Raw genomic sequence first — 4,704 nt, forward strand, 5'->3', positions numbered from 1 at the left:
AAGGCTGACCTGCTATGGTTCTCCACCCGGGTGCGGAAAGCAAAATTAGTCCCTCTCCTCGCTGGAAGTCCAAAAAAAAGGCGTAAATTTGACTAAGTGCCTAGGAGGATGTCCCTTTAAGAAGGCTGACCTGCTATGGTTCTCCACCCGGGTGCGGAAAGCAAAATTGTCCCTCTCCTCGCTGGAAGTCCAAAAAAAAGGCGTGAATTTGACTAAGTGTCTAGGAGCATTTCCCTTTAAGAAGGCCGACGTGCTATGGTTCTCCACCTGGGTCAGGAAAGCAAAATTGTCCCTCTCCTCGCTGGAAGTCCAAAAAAAAGGCGTGAATTTGACTAAGTGCCTAGGAGCATTTCCCTTTAAGAAGGCCGACGTGCTATGGTTCTCCACCTGGGTCAGGAAAGCAAAATTGTCCCTCTCCTCGCTGGAAGTCCAAAAAAAAGGCGTAAATTTGACTAAGTGCCTAGGAGGATGTCCCTTTAAGAAGGCCGACGTGCTATGGTTCTCCACCTGGGTCAGGAAAGCAAAATTGTCCCTCTCCTCGCTGGAAGTCCAAAAAAAAGGCGTAAATTTGACTAAGTGCCTAGGAGGATGTCCCTTTAAGAAGGCCGACGTGCTATGGTTCTCCACCTGGGTCAGGAAAGCAAAATTGTCCCTCTCCTCGCTGGAAGTCCAAAAAAAAAAGGTGTAAATTTGACTAAGTGTCTAGGAGCATTTCCCTTTAAGAAGGCCGACCTGCTATGGTTCTCCACCTGGGTACGGAACGCCAAATTAGTCCCTCTCCTCGCTGGAAGTCCCAAAAAAAAGGCGTGAATTTGACTAAGTGTCTAGGAGGATGTCCCCTTAAGAAGGCCGACGTCCCTTGGTTCTCCACCTGGGTACAGAACGCCAAATTAGTCCCTCTCCTCGCTGGAAGTCCAAAAAAAAGGCGTGAATTTGACTAAGTGCCTAGGAGGATGTCCCTTTAAGAAGGCCGACGTGCTATGGTTCTCCACCTGGGTCAGGAAAGCAAAATTGTCCCTCTCCTCGCTGGAAGTCCAAAAAAAAAAGGTGTAAATTTGACTAAGTGTCTAGGAGCATTTCCCTTTAAGAAGGCCGACCTGCTATGGTTCTCCACCTGGGTCAGGAACGCCAAATTGTCCCTCTCCTCGCTGGAAGTCCAAAAAAAAGGCGTGAATTTGACTAAGTGCCTAGGAGCATTTCCCTTTAAGAAGGCCGACGTGCTATGGTTCTCCACCCGGGTACGGAAAGCAAAATTAGTCCCTCTCCTCGCTGGAAGTCCAAAAAAAAGGCGTAAATTTGACTAAGTGCCTAGGAGGATGTCCCTTTAAGAAGGCTGACCTGCTATGGTTCTCCACCCGGGTGCGGAAAGCAAAATTAGTCCCTCTCCTCGCTGGAAGTCCAAAAAAAAGGCGGAAATTTGACTAAGTGCCTAGGAGGATGTCCCTTTAAGAAGGCTGACCTGCTATGGTTCTCCACCCGGGTACGGAAAGCAAAATTAGTCCCTCTCCTCGCTGGAAGTCCAAAAAAAAGGCGTAAATTTGACTAAGTGCCTAGGAGGATGTCCCTTTAAGAAGGCTGACCTGCTATGGTTCTCCACCCGGGTGCGGAAAGCAAAATTAGTCCCTCTCCTCGCTGGAAGTCCAAAAAAAAGGCGGAAATTTGACTAAGTGCCTAGGAGGATGTCCCTTTAAGAAGGCTGACCTGCTATGGTTCTCCACCCGGGTACGGAAAGCAAAATTAGTCCCTCTCCTCGCTGGAAGTCCAAAAAAAAGGCGTAAATTTGACTAAGTGCCTAGGAGGATGTCCCTTTAAGAAGGCTGACCTGCTATGGTTCTCCACCCGGGTGCGGAAAGCAAAATTAGTCCCTCTCCTCGCTGGAAGTCCAAAAAAAAGGCGTAAATTTGACTAAGTGCCTAGGAGCATTTCCCTTTAAGAAGGCCGACCTGCTATGGTTCTCCACCCGGGTCCGGAACTCAAAATTAGTCCCTCTCCTAGTTGGAAGTCATCAAAAAAAGGCGGAAATTTGACTAAGTGCCATCATTTTAGAGTACCAGGACTATAGCTGGGGAATTGGAGCCCTCTGGTGGACACTCGCTGCAAATGCACCCTGAATTAAACACATTATTTCCAGTTCTTTTGGTGTTCCCGGGGAATGAGAGGCCTTTTGTGGGCCAGAAAGAGTGGGGGACCCTTGGAGCCCCTATTTTCAGACAGTTTGGCTTATTTCGGTGACGCCGGGGCGTCCATCAGGTCTTCCCGGGGAATGAGAGGCCTTTTGTGGCCATATGTCAACAAAAGAGTGGGGAAATGGAGCCCTCCGGTGGACTCCCGCTGCAAATGCACCCCCCAAATTAAATACATTAATTCCAGGCCTTTTGGGGCCCTATATTCAGACGGTGTGGAGCCCTCCAGTGGACTCCCGCCTCCAATGCACCCCCATAATTATAGACATCACCCCCCAAATTAAACACATTATTTCCAGTTCTTTTGGGCCCCTATTTTCAGACGGTTTGGCGTATTTCCTTGACGCCGGGGAGTCCTACAGGTGTTCCCGGGGAATGAGAGGCCTTTTGTGGGCCAGAAAGAGTGGGGAACCCTTGGAGCCCCTATTTTCAGACAGTTTGGCTTATTTCGGTGACGCCGGGGCGTCCATCAGGTCTTCCCGGGGAATGAGAGGCCTTTTGTGGCCATATGTCAACAAAAGAGTGGGGAAATGGAGCCCTCCGGTGGACTCCCGCTGCAAATGCACCCCCCAAATTAAATACATTAATTCCAGGCCTTTTGGGGCCCTATATTCAGACGGTGTGGAGCCCTCCAGTGGACTCCCGCCTCCAATGCACCCCCATAATTATAGACATCACCCCCCAAATTAAACACATTATTTCCAGTTCTTTTGGGCCTCTATTTTCAGACGGTTTGGCGTATTTCCTTGACGCCGGGGAGTCCTACAGGTGTTCCCGGGGAATGAGAGGCCTTTTGTGGGCCAGAAAGAGTGGGGAACCCTTGGAGCCCCTATTTTCAGACAGTTTGCCGTATTTCGGTGACGCCGGGGCGTCCATCAGGTCTTCCCGGGGAATGTGAGGCCTTTCGTGGGCCATATTTTCAGACAGAAAAAAAAGAAAAGTAACCCTTACACTACAAAGGACAGCGGGGAAACGCCCCCCAGCAAAGTCACAGGGGAAGTGGGGTAGACAAGTGGAGAGTGTCTGGGGAAAAGTCCACAAAATGATCAAAAATCACACACAGGTACGAGTGCCACAAGTCCCGCCGCGTCCCACCCGAGTCCGAGGTGCCCCCCACATGCCCAAAACGCACCCAGCAAAGGCGCACTATGATTGGGAAGAAAAGTTGGGAAAGTGGGCAAAAGTCCCGAATTTGATCCATAATTATACCCAGGTTTGAGTCCCACAAGTCCCGCCGCATTCCACCAGTGTTCCGGGGTGCCTGACATGTCCACGACGCACCCAGCAAAGGCGCACTGTGATTGGGAAGAAAAGTTGGAAAAGTGGGCAAAAGTCCGGAAAATGACCAAAAACCACACCCAGGTTAGAGCCCCACACGTCCTGCAGTCGCACCCGAGTCCTGGGATGCCCAACATGTCCAAAAAAATCAAAAAAAGCCCAAAAAATCAAAAAAATCCCCGGGCCGTATCTTGGACGCCGGCGTACCGCGTTCGGCCCTCGTGCCGTAGTTTGGCGACCGATTGTAAAAATTTGCCGCGACCGGCTAGTTTTTTTCCTTGGAGTAAATAGAGAGTAGATCCAGCAGAAAATATGCACTATAAACAAAGAGAGGGGGTTTGGAGGGGGGCAAAAACGCCCTCTTGGAACTTTTGCAGCAGCACACATCAAACTAGCGGGGAGAAGGCATGCATAGCAAAAGGCCACGAAATGATCCAAAATCACACCCAGGTTCGAGTCCCACAAGTCCCGCCGCGTTCCACCAGGGTTCCGGGGTGCCTGACATGTCCACGACGCACCCAGCAAAGGCGCACTGTGATTGGGAAGAAAAGTTGGGAAAGTGGGCAAAAGTCCCGAATTTTATCCAAAATTATACCCAGGTTCGAGTCCCACAAGTCCCGCCGCGTTCCACCAGTGTCTCGGGGTGCCTACAATGTCCACAACGCACCCAGCAAAGGCATCACACCCAGGTTCGAGTCCCACAAGTCCCGCCGCGTTCCACCAGGGTTCCGGGGTGCCTGACATGTCCACGACGCACCCAGCAAAGGCGCACTGTGATTGGGAAGAAAAGTTGGGAAAGTGGGCAAAAGTCCCGAATTTTATCCAAAATTATACCCAGGTTCGAGTCCCACAAGTCCCGCCGCGTTCCACCAGTGTCTCGGGGTGCCTACAATGTCCACAACTCACCCAGCAAAGGCGCACTGTGATTGGGAAGAAAAGTTGGGAAAGTGGGCAAAAGTCCCGAATTTGGTCCAAAATCACACCCAGGTTCGAGTCCCACAAGTCCCGCCGCGTTCCACCAGGGTTCCGGGGTGCCTACAATGTCCACAACGCACCCAGCAAAGGCGCACTGTGATTGGGAAGAAAAGTTGGGAAAGTGGGCAAAAGTCCCGAATTTGGTCCAAAATCACACCCAGGTTCGAGTCCCACAAGTCCCGCCGCGTTCCACCAGGGTTCCGGGGTGCCTACAATGTCCACAACTTACCCAGCAAAGGCGCACTGTGATTGGGAAGAAAAGTTGGGA

Source organism: Nerophis lumbriciformis, unplaced genomic scaffold, assembly GCF_033978685.3.
Source record: "Nerophis lumbriciformis unplaced genomic scaffold, RoL_Nlum_v2.1 HiC_scaffold_56, whole genome shotgun sequence".
NCBI lineage: Eukaryota > Metazoa > Chordata > Actinopteri > Syngnathiformes > Syngnathidae > Nerophis > Nerophis lumbriciformis.